General features: G+C 41.7%; 1 long non-coding RNA gene across 1 annotated transcript in view; it reads right to left on the bottom strand.

The window, feature by feature from the left end:
- Positions 1–15213, bottom strand: part of LOC105854717 — a 207196-nt gene extending 191983 nt beyond the window's left edge. The window contains exon 1 of the long non-coding RNA XR_001146258.1: positions 15069–15213. This is a non-coding gene — a long non-coding RNA (uncharacterized LOC105854717). The remainder of the gene's footprint in view (positions 1–15068) is intronic.
- Positions 15214–19428: the final 4215 nt, after the last annotated feature.

Raw genomic sequence — 19428 nt, 5'->3', positions numbered from 1 at the left:
GTCCTAGATGCTCCAAACTGATAAGAGCGAGTGATTTGCATGTTACCCCTAGTACATGCCCAACTTACAAACCAAAATGTGCTCAGGATGACTGTTAAAAGCAAAACACAGATGTCACTCGTGGGTTGAATGGAAGGTAATGTGACATGCGCTTTTAACCTCAAGGGATTGTGAAAATCTGATCCATTTACTAAAATTCAGTTCCAAATCCTCAGCCTTATCTGCTTCCATTCACAATAAAATGCACATACCACAGTGATGCAAACATGCAGGCCTAACACAAGGATACAGAGAACCACCTAGGAGCTCTACAGCACAGCTATCATGACCTGGGCCCACATATGTCACAAAGTTCAGAGAGACAGTTACTCCTAAACAGGGTTTCTTTCCAGAGAAAAAAAATCAAATACAGATGCATGTACTCGAGAACCAAGTAGCTATTAGCCAATATATATTACAGAAGAGGATGCTAGAGGAAAAATGTTCTTGATATGTGGTAGAATAAAATATTCTTGATACTACAGTGTGGCATGAAAGCTTGTAAAAAAAATGTATACAGAGTATAAGCTTTTGGGTTTGCTTTTTAAATTGTGTGTATGATGTAAATAGATAACTCATATGTATGTATCCATGTTGACAACTACGCTGACACTGTATGTAAATGCAGACATAAATGGATACCATTCTGGGGAATGGTATTTGCCCCCAGTGACTATGTCACTTCCTGTTCTAAACCAAACTCCTCACAAAGGAGTGGCATGGACAAACACACCACTGATCCATTGCAGTTCCAGGTGCCACTACTAATTCCAAGAAGCAACTCCACCAACACCTCAAGTCTTAAGAGCTACTGGTCCCCTGCCTTTTTTCCATATTCTCACAGGAAACTTGAAAGCTCACTGGCATGGATAAAGAAGTGGGAATATACAGTCAACCCTCAAGTAACTTGGGGACTAGGGATGCTGACCCTGGCATGGCCAAAAGCCCGTATTTGATTCCCCCAAAATGTAAGTATTCATAGTATGCTATTAATCAGAAGCCCTATTGATAATAATCACTGAATGTGTGTTATGTCTATTACATCCTGCATGCTTACAATAAAGTAAGCCAGAGAAAAGAATATATTTAAGAAAATCCTAAGTGGATCATCATAAAGGTCTTCATCTTCATGGTCATCACACTGAATAGGCTGAAGAGGAGGACGAGAAGGGGCTGTAAAGCATCTGCACACTTACACATGTTCCAAGGGTTACCAGTGTCCCTTTAAAAAACATGGGTATCAATGATTGTTATGGCTCTCTCACAACCTAGGAATATTATTTTTTAAGACTTCACTTTCTAAAGCAGTTTGTTTCAAGTTTACAGCTAAATTACAGAGTTCCCATATACCTCTTCCTCTCTACCCACCAAAGCCGTCCCCATCACATGCATTCCCCTCCAGAGGGGCACATTTGTCACAAGTGATTAGCCAACAGCAGCACGTCATAATCACCCAAAGTCCATGGTTCTCATGACAACACTGTGATTCACTCTTGTGATTGTACAATCTCTAGGTTTGGATAAATGTACACACTATTACAATATCTTATACAGTATCATATTTCCAGTAGCAAAAAAATCCTGTGTCCTTGCCTATCACCCCTCACCCCCCCCCAACCCCTGATCTTTTTACTGCCTCCATTGTGTGGCCTCCTCTAGAAGGTCATATAGTTGGAATCATACAATATACAGCCTTTTCACTACTGTGCATTTAAGTTTCCTCCATTTCTTTCTATGGCTTGAGAGCACATTTCTCTTTAGTATTCCAATAGTAATCCACCGTCATCATGTACCACAGTTTATGTATCCACACACCTACTGAAGGATATCTCAATTGTTTTCAAGTTCTGACAATTATGAATAAATAGCTGTTATAAGCACACCCAAGTACAGGTTTTTCTGTAGATGTAAGTTTTCTACTCAAGGAGTACAACACTAGATCATATGGTATGCTCAAACTCAAACAAACCACCAAACTGTCTTTCAAAGTTGTTGCCCTATTTTGCATTCCCACAATGAACGTTTATTTTCTTAAAACACTATTCCTGAAGTACTTATTGTCAGACTCCCCCTCAGCTAAGGGGCTGAGTGTACTCTCACAAGGCACAATGTAAATTCTAGGGAAAACATTCCATTCTCTTTAAGCCTCTCCTCAGCCCCATCACAACAGTGCATGGTCAGACTCCCTGGGATTTTCCCATTTTGAAAGAGAAGCTGTTTGACGAGGTGGTTCCATGACCACCCATGATCTGAATTAAGCACAGGTGTTTGAAAATACGGAGGGATCCAGCATAATTAAGAGCCTTAAGCAATCATCTCAGCCCAAGGAGGCAGCTGAAGAAAGAACAGCGTTCAGGCCACATTTTGGGAAATAAATTCCACAGCCTTTCACCAACTTGTAATCTTGGCTTTGGACATACATACAAATGAGCCTGGCCTGATCTGGGCTCCCAGTGGACATCCGCCAGATCACAAAAGTTGACCCAATTGGCCTGCCTTGCCACAGAGAAGGCCACTGCCGGACAGCAGATGGTATTCCTGGTAAGAGCCAAGAAAGGGTGGCAGGACAGCAGACAGGAAGGTGGCAAGGTACAGTTGGCCCAGGACAGAATAAGCATTTGCTTTCAAGAGGATTACTTTTACAATGCATTTTTAAAAAAAATACATCATACTGGAATTCAATCTGGTTTTCTTTTATAGACTTCAATCACTCTTTCTTTACATCCTATAAAACATGACTAATTACTCTTTTGTGTTCTCTCTTGTCGCTTGGTCCTGCTATACAGTAGTAAAACAATTGCTGAATTCCATCAGAAAACAGTGTCAATGTTTTGCCACCAAAATTCAGGAACCTAGAAAAAAAATGCTAAGTTGCAAGTATTACTCTCCTTAAATAAACTATTCCCAAGTATAACTTTGTAATGAGAAGCCCATCTTTTTAAAATAAAAGCCATTGTTTAATGGGTAACACTGACTCTCGGGATCCCTGTTTAACACACATTCTTTTAAAAGGAGCATTGTCCAAACATTCGCCCTTTGTTTTATTTTTCTCCTTTTTTCAAAGAAACTCAATCTACCTTTCGACTCATTTTGTTTAACATCTTTGGTCACTGATGCTATTTACCAAGTATCTGCTATTCCTAATAAAACGACAGAACAAATATCCAAGTTGTCGGGGGCTGGGGGGGGGGGAGTTTTCCGTCCTTCCATGTCTGATCAAGTAAGCATTCCTATGGCCTACGTCAGTTAGCCATGCTGACACAGATGACTTTTATCTTTCCTCTTATATTACAAAAGATTATCACTTTACTCAGCAATGAGCCTAACTAAAGTGAAACTCTGTACATCAGAATTAAATATGTTCTCTCTACTCAAAATGAACAGTGTATTATTTATCACTAATATTTAATGACAAAAGAACTGATAACTCTCCCTGATTATACCACTGATTTCATCTAGTTGCGCATCATCGATTCCTCTGGTCATTAGCATAATCACAGAGCATCAACTTAGGCTTATGCAGCAAGTTTGGTAACAGAGATGAAAGTAGACACACACTATTTTAAAACATGTTCCGATTTTCTTCTAAGTATATCTTTATTTATATGGTTTTCTTACCATAAAGATGCCAGTCCTTTAAAATATGCAGAAATCACTTTCTACACTGAAGAACAAGGTGCTATATCATAACAAGGATACAGAAGTATAAAGCGCCTGTTAATTAAACATCGCTTTTTAACTTGCTACCCTGCATATGTAACTGTTAAGTTCTAAGCCAAATCTTTAAATAAGAATGAGAAAATGGCTAGGTTCCTTCATATGAATACTTTCTGTGAGTTTTTTCCCCTTAAATGTAAGAGATCAGTCACTTGATATGTTATTTTTTAAATCAAATTCCCTAGTGCATGTATGTTTTTAAAGTTTTCTCCCCCCTCAAAAAAAAAGAAAAAAGAAAACAAAAACCTGGTAAGGAGACAAATTATGAAATCAGAACCGATAATTCACATTGATGCTAAATTTTTAACACATGGTATTGCAAAATGCTCCTGAATTTTAAATTCAAATGTAAGGAACTTGTCTTGAATTAATATTCAGCTTCAATAGGTTCACATGTAGAAATAGCTAAAATACAATTACATGTATCCAATCTACATGGATAAATTTGGCTAACTTTACTGGGGGGAGATAACAAGTTAATAAAGAATATATATGATATCATCGATATAAATCTAGAAAATGCAAAAGAAAATGCTCTTTTGGGGGAAATACATGAATACATATTAAAAGTATGAAAAAACGCCATACGACGACAGTCAGCTGAGAATTGAGAGTGCCTCCAAGGGAGAAAAATGGGATGTGAGAGGGAGGGATATGCCAAGTAGAGTCTCCCCAACCTGGATCAAGGGTCTCTTCCTTGTCAAGCTGAGCTATAGATGGATACCTGGGTACTCACGGAATTAGTTTTTGCTCCTTACTGGTATCTTACATATTTCATAACAAAAATGGAAAGACAAGAGTACACACACTTTGAAGATAAATAGCTTTGTAAATAATGCTTTTTGGCTTTCTCCTCAAAAGTTCTTCTCAACTCTAAGACTGAAGTGTCTAAGGTTAAAGCATCACATTTTATTAAACAATCAGGATATCGATTATAAAAAGCCCACCTCCCAATATAAAACAATTTCCAGTGTTTTCAAAAGTGCCTATGACGACCTTACAGAATTCTCTCACCTCCGTCCTCTGCTATGGGAAAGTCTCTGACACAGAGAGGATTTCTAATAGTAAAAGCGATTTGTCCTCCTTCCTAATCAAAAACAAAAATCAAAAATACAGAAATGAAATCTCTAAATATTTTTTAAATTTTGAATTGATGCAAATACACAGACAGAAAGAAAAAGCTAGAAGCGTACCTAATATGTGACTTTAGGACAAAGCAGTGTCAGAGAAAGGTAAATTTTCACCTGATAGGGAATTTATTCCCCCCACATGCCCTTCTCTACCTCCAGTCTGGAGTATTTAAACCTGTGCTGCAGTTGCCATAAGGACAGAGACAAAAGAGAGAAGCTTCCCAGTCAGCAGCAGAGAGGATGACTTGCTTCTACAAGTATAAGAATTTGTTGTAAGCTTACCAAAGTTATGGCTGCGCGTTTACTGTCAACATGCATCATACTGCAACAAAAGCCATTATTTAGAAAATAAGATGAACACATTTAAGCAGTTGAACCCTTCCTAAACCCAGAGAAGGCATGCAAAACAGCAGGTCTGCCGCAACATGCCCGACAAGGCCATAAGAGAAAAACCCAAGACTGAGTCATTTTTTTATTTTAAATGGACGATTTTCTCCAAAATTATTTAGAGGTATGTGGACAGCAACATTCTCTAAAGATGCCCTACCCCTCTCAAAGGGTTCAACTACCTTCTTTCTAAATAATTAAATGCTACAAACTTTCTATTAGAAAATTTCTATAATACATCACTAAAAAGGGTCTGTCATCGATTCCCTAATGATAAATCAGGTAATTACTTAACCTTTCTTAATGAAATGATTAACATCCTTTCAGCAAACAAGGCACAGTGACTTAACCTCGTGCTGTAGATTTCATCAACCTGTGACAGTAGCAACACCATGTGCTCTACCTATTTTCCAATCAGTTCCATTTTTCATCTTTTACAGAAACCCTTTATGCAAGAGTAGAGACACTCTACTGTTAAAACTTGGCCCAATGGAGAATTTTTAAAAGTGCTTCAGGTTCTGAACAAAAAAAAAAGGAATGTTATATTACAGTAATACTCCGAACAAAAACAACTGTGAGGTTCTAAACATAATACAATGGCCAAATTTTTGGTATCTATTAAAAATCAAGTCACACCCAAAGTAAAATGAAAATTTAAAATAAAATTAGGTGAGGACATTTTGGACAAACACTTTACTGCTGGGTAACATCAAAAGGCACATTACTAATAGAGACCAAAAAATGTCTGTACAACTTTTATTTAAACAACTCTTTTGATCTCAGTGGTTAGATCTTCAGCTGAAGCCCTGAATATTTAAACAAGCCTCCTTAGCATCTTATCTGCCTTTATCTCATAATCTTATAGGATGCATTCTTCTTAGGATTTTGCTTTATTTGTGTGGCATCCTTGGCAAAGTTATAGCCATCAGTACAACTACATGCCCCATCACATACAATGGTAGAGAATTTTCCAAGATGCCTAGAGAAATCAAAGTACTTGCACCAGCAGGATTGATCTAATGAGTAAACCGTTCAGACTTTAAATTTAAGAAGAAAAACTCAAAAAAAAAATCATTCCAGAAAGCAATCTGACACTAATTGGGTAGCTACAACATGACAATGCCCATTGGAAAAAAAGATGCGTGCAAGGCGTGACTTGGGAGGCAATGTCTAGGGGCTGGAGAAAACTACTGGTGTTCCAGGTTTTTCCTAGAGCTACTCTGCGGAACAGTAAGGCTCTTGTGTTCTCTTTTTCTCTAGGTATCTAATATTTTATTTTGTGTTTGCCTCTGAAAAGGGAGCAATAGCCCTCTTCACAATGTCCAAACAGTTAAGTTAAACCCTTAAAAAGAGCTGTGCGCTTTCATCCAACTTGAATAATTAAGGAGCCCACTGCTTCCACTGTGGGCTGTGGTGGGCATCAGAATCACATGTTGAACTTTCCAAAATTGCGAAGGCTGTCCCTACTCCAGACACCAGACACGGAGTGGTACAATCACCATAGCTTTGTTTTCATTTCAATACTCACATATGCTTAAAAGCCCCTGGCTTTCAGACTGTGTAGAAATCCAAACACATTTAAAATAATACAGGGTGGACCTTGAGTAAAAAAATTAATCTGTAAATCTCAAACGAAGATGAAGATTTCAGGTCCAAAATCTACTGGCATAAATCATTTGGTCCTTGGGCCTCTGCTTTGTGTAAATCAGAATTCCAGAAGTTTGTTAAAAATGAAAATTCTCACTACGGTCAGTAAAAATTCTGTTCTAAAAATCTGTATTTTAATAAATGTACATACATACACTGACACACACTGACCTGGAAGCAAATGAGCTCAGAACCGTTCTTCGAAACATGCTAAATTAGAATAATTACCTCCTCCTTCCACTTTCCCCGTAAGCATCCAGGTTCCAGCTCTGTAATCACCCATTCCCAGGAGTGGGGCCATCAGTACCTCTGACCGGCTATTACCAATACAGGGGAGAAGTTCTAGAGTGGGAGAAGCATAAGCAACACTCACAGCACTTCCTCCCTCCAACAGCTGTGGTCACTGTACCAAGAGGACCCAGGATACCTTAAAACACGTGAGCAACAACACTGCACCTGCATCGTTAGATCACTTAAGTGCAAGAACGCACTTTCAAATATAACCCCTAATTCAGACAGGAAGCCTGGAACACAGAAAGTCACATTATACCTCAATTACAAAGCTAGGCAGGAGAAAAAGGAACCTCAGGAATTCAGGTTTTCAGTCTGATGCAAGAAATATTATTGTGTCTTACTAAATGGAGCTAAACACAAAATTAGCTAAAATCAAACAAGGTGGCAAAATGTAGATGTACACCTGACTTACTAATAAATTCATATGTATCCAAGGAAAAAATCCAGGAGGAAATCTTTGTTCTATCCTAAGAGAATCTATTCTACTTAACAGAACCATGCTCAAATTCATTTTTCTCCTCAGTAAACTGTCCTATAACACAAGCCTCTCCTATCTTCAAAGTATTTCACTAAAACAGAAAGACATGCAATTTTTAGTCAATGACCCAATCTTTCACTACTTGTCTGAATTAGCAGCAATGGGAGAAAATAAACTCATCACAGAGTGAGCCTGACACAAGAGAACCAAATAGTAAATAGAACCCTTAACATATGTAGCTTTGGTCCTTTAAAAAATAAAAAAACAACCCAAAACTATTTTTATTAAAAATGTGATTGGAAAGAAAGTGCAATTAGCTTTGCATAGACACTGCCGAGATGTTCCGGAACACACCAGACATATGTAAATATTTCGTGATATCAGTTCCATTTGAGTAAACCTGTCAAGATATTTACAAGGCTTGACAGTACTTCTGTCTTTAATTAAATTTTTGCCCAGATACTTTAATGTAATTTAAATAGATTATTAGCTGTCAGGTTCTAATATAAATTTTGTTTACGATTTAGTTACTTTAAGTACTCGGGTTGAAGAAACTAATTTAACCCCACGATTGAACAGCTTTAAGCATCAAGATGAGACCACTAAAAAGCTCCCAGTGCCCTTTGTACTTCTCTCAATAATCTTAAATAACTACAACTTAATTGCAAATATCAAGGCACTAAACTGAGCCCCCCCCCTTCAAACCAAATAGCTTGGGGAGGATCATAAAAAAAACCCCACTTACACTTGCTTAGGTCCATGTTCTTTCTTTTTGGAAGCTCATTCTCTCAGTGGCTGGCTAGGTAGGAAATGTTTTTCTCACTTTAATCCCATAAAATAACTATTAAACAAACACCTGTTGTGCGTAAGGCGGGCATATATTAAAGCCTGGCATCAGGGGATTTCAGATAGAAAAATAAGTGTTGCAGAGACATCCACAAGCTAATTTGGTCAACAGATTTTAGGACTGGATATATCAGTACAAGGAAAAAGATACAACTTCTGGCACAACCTTCTTGTGAATGAGAGCTGACTTCTAAATAAGGTCCGAAAAATGTCTTTGCACAAACTGACTGTAATTAATAAGAACAATTTATTTAAAGAAACAAAGAACACTGTTTAAATTGTCTTTCTTGACTGCCACGCACTTTACCCCACTGTACTTCCTCTTTCCAGAATACCAGTCTTGTAACCATAATTGCAAAAACATTATCTATGGGATGCAAAACCAAAGCACTTCTCGAAATCAAATGTTCCTTGCAACGTTTATTTTTAGGTTGGCAACACAAGCCAAATCTGCTTAATTACCATTAACCACATTGTCACATGTACACTGCAATAAACTATGTGTGTGTGTATGTGTTGGGGGTAGGGAGAGGAGGACTGTCATGCATAAGATACCCAAGGTTTGGCAGGTTTGTCTGTTTCAAGAATTTGTTCCATCTCACGACCTCAGTTTTTGGCACCTCTAACCTTAATCCACTCAAACATCTTGGAAGGCAAATATTTTTAAGAATCAGTTTAAGATTGTTCCTTGGAGAGATAGAACATATATAACAAAGTGCCCCACGGACCAACAGAATAAGTTACATCACTTAGAAAATACACGGGCCCAATTGCAAACTTACTTAGCTTGCTGCCTTGATTCAGGAATTCAGTGTTTGATCACCTGGTGGGACTTACTACCATCAACTAAAGGGAAAAAAAAAAATCCCTACAAATCGTAGAAGTATATACTGGCTCATACACAAAGTTCATCAGTCTATTCAGTAGAAGCCTCTCTTAGAGTTATTTTCTTTAGGAAACAAAACCCTACTTGCTTGAGGTCTTTTTATATTATAGGTCCAAAAAAGATACTTCAAAAAAAGGACAATACTGCTGGCTTAGCAAAAATGGCATTTACTATGACTGAATTCTATAAAAGGAGTATGACACCTAGCAGGACAAGAAAGGAAAAGAAAAAGTCCTTAACAAAAAGATGAAAAAAAAAAATACCACCTGTGCAAATCTAGCCATGCTTTAGAAACCCTTTCTCAGCCAGAGAGAAACAGCTCATGACCAGTGCCTTGAAGCTGCAATTAAATTGCAGTAATTTAAGATTATCGAGAGAGCAAAGGGCAGTGGGAGCTCTTTGGAGGGCTTCCCTTCCCACTTAATGCTCTTCAGTCAGGGGTTAAATGAGTTTCTTTAATGTAAGTAGCTTAAAGTAACTGAATCATAAACAAAATTTAGACTATTTTCTGACAGCCTGCAATCTATTTAAATTTTATTAATGTGAGCCTAAAATTATTTTTAAAAGACAGAACTCTTGCAATCCCCTGTAAATATTCCTGGCAGACCCAGTGTAATGTAATCAGTACTGTAACACCTACATTGAATGAAAACACACACTTTATTGTGATGAGGAATCTTAAAAGATATCATTTAAAATTCAGCTTGAGTCTTAGGTAAAACATGAAAACCAAATAAACAGCACAATAAGATTGGCTGTAAAGGGGAAGCTGGGTTCAAAAGAAGTTGTCACATCTGCTACATTCTTCCTTCTCTTTCTTATTTTGGCACTGGACATGATGTGGTATAAATATATTTGTTTAGGAAATATCACAATCCTTCTTTTAACTTAAACAACTCCTGAAAACAGACATACTCTGCAGTAGAGCTTAAAAATGCAGATATACAAGGCTGGGTGTAAGCTCTTAAGAAGAGCAAGGAAGAAATTGGTGACTGCAAATGGTGCCTAGGCTCAACATTAACCCAGTTAACTCTTGTTATTGTTGGTACAAATGATTTAACTAGAAAATATTTACAGCTTTTGAAAAAAACATTCCATATTGCAGAAAATTGCCTAATAACATCCATGTGTATGTTTAACTTGTATTGTTTAATTACACAATAAAAAGTATATCCAATAAAAGCTGCAGACTTTGAAACATGTTGGGCACCATGGTTATGAAATACTGACTTGTTAAAAAACATAAAGTGCTTACGGTGTGATCCACATTTGTTAATTAAAAAGTCAATCCTTCCTTGACAATTATTTTATTCATCTGCATATATATGTTTATCCTATTTCCTACTTTTCCTGCTTAAATAAAAGTGACATTTAATTTGGAAATAGTTTATAACCAAAAAAAAAAAAACCCCTAAGTATTACAGAGTTTATACTCCAGGATTTCAATGTAAACACAAAATCATATAGCTATCTCCAGCTTAATTTGAGACAGTTAATTTTAAATAGTTGATGTTTCTTTCATAATACTTTGATAAACCTGCGAAAACAAAATGCTAAAGTAATTGCTGTTACTACTCCCTTTAAAAATGAAAAGCAGTTAAATGTTCCTAGACAACAAGTAAGGACAAGTTACAGAGAGCTTGAATAAAAGTAGCAACATGGTCATGTTGAATGTCAATCTAAAAAAAGAGGTTATGTCTAATCTAGAGAATGCTCCCTCTCGCCTTTTTAAATTCCAAGAGTGGGCTGACACAAAACTTCATCACCAGGGATTTTTTTTTTTTTTGAGCTTCACATCAGATTTAAACCCTCATATACAAAACGTTGGCTTCCCTGACAAGGCAGATCTTCTAAACTTGATGTGAGAAAACGTTATCTAACTCCAGTGTAGGAGTCTAATGTTGGTAAAAAGAATTCCATGTACAGTTCTGGGTGGCAAGACAGCCTCTGGAAGGCTTAATATTCTTTTAATACCTTTTTGGGTGCATTCTCCTCATAAGGAAGGATGCATTAAAAATAATAACTTGTTTAGCAACTCAGCATCATACAGAGGAGCTGAATTATTTTCCTTCCAAGTAAGCCTCCACTTGTACAACAAAGATCAGCATTTGCAATGGTCCATTTCTGCATTAGTGAATATGTAGCTTTGCTGCTTGATCGAATAGTCCAGGGTTCTCCATGTAGCGCTCCTGACAACACCCCAGCAGCAGTTCTGTTTGATCTCTCCTGCTTCCTTAATTTGGGTTGTCAAGGTTCAGCAGTTGGAGGCTGTTTACTTTACTTTTCCAAAAAAAAAAAAAAACCTGATTTTTTTTTTTTTTTTTTGGTCATACAATGACTAATCCAAAATGTGGGGGGGGGGGGGGGGAGTGGAGGGGAGGGATGCAGTCAGTAGCAAGATGTTAAACCTTTTCTCCCCTTTGCAGTGAGATTCTAGCTGACTCCTTCTAAATGGTAACTAGTTGAATTCCTTTTTATATTTTTAATGCCCTTTAATTATTAGACATTTCAAATAAAAGATCCACAGAGGGGGTGGAGGGAAGAAAACATTTCAAATCTCTAAAACTGTGAGGCCAATATTCTTTTCCTGGACTGAAAGGGATGGGTATTTCCACTTTGAGAATCAAAACTCCAATGGAATTCTTAAAAAGATTTGATACATTTCTCTCTGGAACCGAAAATAGCAGGAACTCCTGCATCTCAATTATGCAGACTAACCCTGGAGGGGGGGGCACCTAAAGTCTGAGAATTTCTCTTCAGGTCTAGTTAAGACATCTCCCCCCATAAAACTGGTTCTCACTATGAAAACGGGGGTGGGGTGGGGTGAGGCTATGGTAGGTAAAATTTTGCAGAGATTCCATATTTTTCAGCAGTAGAAAAAAAAATCCTTAAATATCCTTCAGGTTTTCTTAACTCAACCATTGTGTAAGCCTGAAGCCCGAAGCCCTACAGACAACCAAAGGTAAAGTGTAGACGGTTTCAATGTATAGACTCCTTTCAAAGGGAATACAAAATGCCCTGCAGCATTCCTGTTTGAAGAGCAGTAACAAAAAAGGAAATCCGAACTCAGAAAATACCTGAGACCGGACGTAAGAGTGAGCTAGGAAAGCTCAGAAGCAACCAAATGAAATGTTTATATTAATTTCATTATTCTGCCCAAGTCTCACAGAATAAGTGGGTGGGGGTGCTGGGAAGAGAAAGAAGTTTCATTTCGGGTTTTTTAGTCGAGCAAAAGAAAATGAATTAAGACGAACGCGTAGGATGAGCCCAGACTAAATCAATACACTTTGTAATCAGTCCGGCCAGAGTATTTGGACACAATGACTTGGAAATAATTAATAGTTATAAGGGAGGAGTGGGGTGAGAAGGGGGGCAAGGGATGTCACCATATTTTATCGCAGCACTTTATACTGTACACTAAACTTTGATCTCTAGTTTTTTGGCTTTAGGGAAGAAAGAAAAATAAAGGGAGAAAGTCCAGTATTTCAAAGCACCTACCAGCTCAAGGATGGGGACATCCCTAGCTCCGGGAGCCTTAACACGGCGCTCGCGCCGCCCATGCTGGCGCTTTAGGTACAGAGAGCCCCCGGTGCAGCACGAGGCTCTAAGGTGTACCGCACCCCCCGCCCACGTCCTCGCCCCGGCGCCCACGGCCGCCAGGACTTACCTGCGGAGTCCGGCGAGGGAGTGGGAACGCCGCCTTTACGCCCGCGGAGGAGGCGCCGGCAGCACCATGGTCCCTGGCGCGGCTGTCGCTGCCCCTTGCCCGCCGCGCGCTCGCTTCCTCTTGCAAACTTTCGGGTTCTGTGGTCAAGAAACCGGGGAGACCCTCAGCAAGTCTTCCCGGTGCGAGTTGGGGGGAAATTGAGCGGGGCGGGATAACTGAGTAGGCTGGGGGGCCAGGACAAGAGAGGGCGGCGGGCTCGGAGGACCGTGAGTGCGCGTGGAGAGAGGATGTAGCTCGGGGATCCCTGCAAAGATCCCAAGTCAGGGAAATTGGCCCGAGCCAAAGTCTCAGCACCTTCCCAGGATCTTACAAAGTTGCAACAACAAAAAAGGAGGGGGGAGGATAGAGGGAAGGGGGTGGGTTAGGGATATGATGGCAAGCACAAGGTTTGGAGTTACAACTGTTTATTTAGTCCTTATTCTCACAGGGGGCGGAAGCAGCGCGGGAATGGGGGGTGGGGGGCGGCTGCAAGCAGTGATTTCGAAGCAAACGCTTGGGGGGGGGGGCATGCGACTTTGTTTCAGGGCGCCGAGCTCCCCGGCGCCCGAGTGTGTCACTGCCAGTCTCCGGAGACTGAGGCGGAGCTCACAACAGGTGGGGAGGAGGACTCGCCGAGGGCCAAAAAAGAGTAGGAATCAAAGTTTCCGAGCGCGGCGGGATCTGGGGAGGAGGGGGGCGGGAGGCGGGGGCGCGGGGAGGAGGAGGCTGCGAAAGACCGCGACCCCGCAGCACTAGCAAACTCCGCGACGCCCGACGCGCCGCTACCGAGGTCTCCGCCCGAAGCGCCAGCAGCCCGGCTCGCCGGCTAGGCTGAGGACTCTCAGCGGGACAGGAACGGAGCGCCGCGAGCTCTGGAGGAAGGCAGAGCGCGGGCGAGACCTGAGAGCCATCGGTCGCCAGGACCGGGCCAGGGGGGCGCGTCTCAGGGCTGACTGGGGCTTGGGAAATCCCCCGGTTCCCCAAGCTTAAGAGAGGCGTAAAACCAGAAAGTGTGTGGTGAAGGGGAGGCGGATCGGGGCACGTCGACTCCCCGAAGCGCACTCTGCTCCCACTCCCACCAGCCGAACTGGCCAAGGCAGTCGCGGGGAGACTGGGTTCGCCAGGCGGAGTGTGCGTGGGGGTGCGTGTCGTTGTGGGGCGGGGGGGGGTGAGTTTGCTGAGGGCTATGTTGTCGGGGCTCCGCTGGTTGGCGGAGAAGTGTCCCCGCCGCCTGTTCAGGGTGGTGTGCGTGGCACCGGGGATGTCCCCAGGCTCAGGGCCCACGGCGCCGGCGTCCCCAGTTATTCCGCCGCGGCCCTCAGAGCAGCCAGAGTCGCCGAGGGGACACACATTAGCGGAGAGCGAAGGGAAAAAGTTTGTTTCAAGTCCAAACTTTGGGCTCCAGAGACGCCCGGCGCACGCCCCTTCCCGCCTTGGACCCGACCGGGGACGCCGCGCCCGCCCGGCACCTCCACCGGTGCCCCAATGCTGGACACCGAAAGTTGCGACATGGGCCTGGGTTTATTGATTTCTCGCGCCACAATAATTGTGGAGAACGCAAAGCTAGGCGTGAAGGGGCCGAGAGGAAGGCGATCTCGCCCTCTTCTCGCTGCCGCCTATGCCGCCCCCCCCCCGCCGCCCCATCTGACTTATGCAAATAGACCCAAGAGTGAGGGCGCCGCCGAAGCCTTCTCCACCCCCGCGCCGGCCGCGGCCCCCACCCACCCGAGAGCCTGGGCCCAGACCTAGGGAAGAGAGACTGAGAGGGAGGACTGGGGCAGATGCACGTGGAGCCTGGAGATGGAAAGTAGTTTTTTTTTTTCTTTTTTTTTCCTTTTTTTTTTGGGTGCTGGTTGTTGTTGTTGTTTAAAGTGAAGGAAACAAGGCAGGAGACGGCTTGGGAAAAAGTGGAGCAGAAATGGAAAAATACAAACTCACCCGCTGCAAAAGGTCTCTCGGTGAAAACTAAGGTGTTTTCGGGCCTTTCCCCGCGCGCGCCCACTCCCGCCCGCGCGCGCGCACCCCCGCGCACACACACACTCGCGCACACACACTCGCGCACACACGCGCGCACACACGCACTCCCGGGCGAGGGCCGGGCCTCCGCGAGTACAGCATGCAACCGCCACACAATAAATAACAATAGATTCCTCCGCTCCGGACTAGCTTCCCGGAGCCCAGCCAGCGGCGGCGGCAGAGGCTCTGGCAGCGACGACCCAGGGACACCACCCCCCAACTGGCGTCCCAGCCTTCTGCCAGGGCCCCCCCTCTTCGCCTCAGGCACCCCCAAGGCCATCCAACACCCCCACAGTGCGAGCCACCACGTCCTTCCTCGACCACTCGGGTGCCGGCGCCCACTCCCCTCCCCCCAGTCTCCCGGAACAAATAAATAAATAAGGCGCGCGAGAGCGGCCAACACGTCGCGGAGGGAGATGTTGTTATTTTTTGCTGTTGTGCGTCCCTGACGTCACATCCACCTGCTGGGTAAACAACAAGGCTCGCAGCAAAAAAAAAAAATCGCAATTGCCAAAGCAAAGGGGGGTGGGGGCAGGCTGTGGAGAGGGGCGCCTAGGGAGGTGGGGATGCGGGGCATCTAGGCCGGATGGGGGAGAACCGAGCCCCGCAGACCCAAGAGAGGAAGAAACGCCAGAGCGGTCCCAGGAAAAAGAGATCTGGCCAGAAAGACCGATCTGGAAAATAAGGGGTTTGGGGGATGGGGGATTCCTCAGTAGATGGGGAAAGGGGGCCCCACTCTGACACTAGGGGAAAAAACGAGAGGGAGTGTTAATAACTAAAGACGAAAATGGGCATGCGATGGCTATTCGCTTGGTTTCTGAGCTAAAAATACAGAAGGAATGGGAGAGGATAGAAAAGGATATGAGTTTCCTCCAGTTAAAAGTGAAAGTGTTTTGCCATCAGTGACAGTTGAAGAAGGGGGAGGTGGGGGTGGTGTTTTCAACCCCCTTTCTCCTCTCCCGTCCTCCCTTGGTCTCTCCTCTTTCTTTCTACACTTTGTCCAATGAAAGAAGGCGAGTTCGGGAGGTGAAAGTTCAACAGAAGGACAAACCCCTGTTTGCAAGGAAACAGAAACCCGCCAGAAAGGGTTTTCCCCCCCTGTATCTCTGAATCAGAAGAGTGTGAGTGGAAGGAGCCTTCCCCCCCTTGCCTTGTCAGAGTCACTGCAGGAATGTGTAGTTGGATCCTCTTTGGGGGAAAGTGGCTGCTTCAGGAGCTGTGTTCTAGCCATGGCTTTTTTCTTAGGAAAACGCCCAGGGGCTAGCATGTCAATCAGTTGTTTAACACAAATTACCTGCTCTCCCAGAGATCAGTCACATGCAAAAAGCTTTGTCCAATTCTTTTAAAAGGTGAGTTGTTGTTGTTGTTGTTGTTGTTTTCCTTTTGTTGTTTTGAAGTTTGGTGGAATTTATAAATTTGAAAAAGTAAATTAGAAGCCTGAATGAATGTTTTGAAATACTTATATACATATATAAAACAAAAGACACTGGTCTTTCTTTTGTGTTTTATCAATGCAAATAGAGAGGGAAGCAGATTTTGTTTCCAAAATGTGACTTAAAATGATAGAGGGCTTTCTGGCTTGTTGTTAACAGAAATAATGCTTTTCAGACCCATAACCCCAGATGCTGCCAAACTTCCAAGCTAGCATTTTCAGCTACTGGCTGGATGGTGTACCAGGCCAACTCTTTATGAAAATGCACTGACAGTCACTCCTGTAGATTCCTAAACAGTACTTGGGCTGGGAGCAGGTAACAAGTACTGTCCCTCTGGCTTTGAGACCAGCATAGATGTAGATAATAATGACCCTTAAAAGGTTATGAATTCTCTCAGATAATGTCTTTTTGCAAATATTGTTAAAACATTCATTTGCAGAGGAATTCTAAATCTCACTTTGATAGCATAAGACTGACTTTTAAACTATCTGTTTTGCAGGTAACAAAATAACAACGGCATTTACTTGTGCTACAGAATATAGCCAGAGAAATGAGACTGGACACATAGAACTCAAATTGAATGCATTTTGCACCAGACCCTGTGTTTTCCAAACAACACCATCCATTGGATCTTTTAGAATAGAATCTATATAAAGAAAATGTATTTAGTTCCTGTAGTACTTTCTAACTTCCTAGATGCTAGTGTTTATGATAGTTTTGATTTAAGACATTAACGAGACCCCTACTATGTTCTAGACCATATAAGGGATACAAAAATAAGTAAAATTCCTGCCCTTAGGAGCCCACAGTCTACAGCTATCAGTGATAGCTACTATATATATTGCTTGCTTACTATGTCTTAAGCACAGATGCAATAGCTTTATGTCAACTCTGTTAATTCTCCCAACAACACTGACATCACTGGAAATTCCTTATGCAGAATTCAGTGAAATTAAATAGAAATCTTAAAAAGTAGCCAGTCTAGTGGGAGAAAGGGGAATATTGTTTATCATTTCTCAAGTGTTTAATGCCAGATGCTGAATGCATGTAACATGGTTATATGTGTCAGGTTGCCAAATTTTAACTCAGAGAAATAGCAGTTTACTTAAATGTGATATATGTGCTCATTGTCTGTAAAGAACAATTAATGCTCCAGTCTTGTTTTTAGATAATAAAAAAAAAGATTACTGCTATATCAAAAAGATCTTTACATTGCTGTTAATCTTTTTGGCATTTTAACTCCCTTAAATTCTATATTCACGTGAAAGTGGGGGCCAAAGTCAGATTGGCAACAAGTTTTTCAGACAAAAGGAAATCCTGGTTGTAAATCTCATGATATATTGTACTCAATTTTGTATATAATACTGTCTAATGTGCCGCCTTATTAAAGGGCTCCATGTCCATTTGGCTTACATTAGAGGGACACTTAACTGCAGCTTAACATATTGTTCATTTTCAACACTGTCACGTTACATTCGTAGGGAGCACATTTTAATTTCTTTATCAGTAATCAACTGGAAGTTTCTTTTTGTTAAATTAAAGCTAGGGTTTTAAAATAAAGGGCATGGGGGTAGGACGCCACCTTTTGGTGGTAAAACAAATAGGAATCCCTTTTTAAACAGATGTTCCTGACATAATTTCACTTTTAATTACACCAAGGCAAAGGTGCTTGTCCCCAGTTTGTTATATTTTAAGTGACAGGGAAAAGTCATCATAAATGCAAAATTAACAAACTGTAGTTAACTGTGTCCAGAGTCTCCCCAATGTTACCAGAGAGAGTGCCAGCCAGAATGGCAGTGCCTTCTCACATACTAGTAACCGTAAGTCAGACACCAACTTTGTCCTGCAAGTAATATGTCAGTGAATATATGAACACCTGGGACAAGAAAGTGGACTGGATAGTTAATTACTTTATGAGATGCCTGAATGTCTTTGTAAGTTTAGAGTTGAGAAAAAATTTTAGATTACTTAATTCATTGTTTCTTAAACTACAGCTACCATCTTCCTAATTTTGCCACATTTACACATCATAATAATTCCTGAATAATTAATGCACTGCATTCACTGAAGCATAGTTATTATGGTAATTGTATTAAATATTATCCTTTATATCAACCTACTTTTTATTAATTTTTCTATTACTACTATAAATGGGATATTGACATCATCCTCCATAAATTCAAAACAATCACAGTGAAAACAGAGTCCTTGCTTACCTTGGAAATGTAGAGTGTCAAAAAATGTTAATTACTTTTAAAAGGGAGAGTGGCCAGTGGTGAGAAGTTTTAGTGAGAAGTCTCTCAAAGGAGAATCCTGTTTTCTCTGTGTTTGCTTGAACAACCAGAAGAAGTGAAAGTGATTGCATAGGGAGTAGCATGTGGTTAGATGTTAACTAACACCCTCCCAGTGGCAAGGCTCCTAACTTTCAGCCCCTGCATCCCCAAGTTTATCAAATAGTAAATTAGGAAAGTGAGGCCTGGAGAGGCTAAATTTCCCTTGAAGGCCAAATAACTCTTGGTGGCTGGACACCAGGGGTCCTTCCTGGTGGCACCATGGGTTAAGGTGTACCACTACAAAGCTGGCTGCAGCCACTTCAGCACAAGTTGGATCCCTGGCCAAGGAGGTGCCCATGTCTCACCCACTGCTTCTTTTAACAGTGTACTTCATTGATTTGCCTGTTCTGTTCCCCACCCTGACTCTGGTGGATCCTCTCACCACTCCTGCACCTTTGGCTTGGCCCCCAGCTCTGTATGCATAAATAAATACATCTTTAAAAAAAAAGAATTCACTGGCCCTCCCTGGTGGTGCAGTGGGTTAAAGCACAGCACTAAGAATCAAAAGCTACTTCC

This window comes from Condylura cristata, unplaced genomic scaffold, assembly GCF_000260355.1.
Source record: "Condylura cristata isolate star-nosed mole 26May11 unplaced genomic scaffold, ConCri1.0 scaffold00004, whole genome shotgun sequence".
Classification (NCBI taxonomy): domain Eukaryota; kingdom Metazoa; phylum Chordata; class Mammalia; order Eulipotyphla; family Talpidae; genus Condylura; species Condylura cristata.
This window is presented reverse-complemented; position numbering and strand designations above follow the sequence as displayed.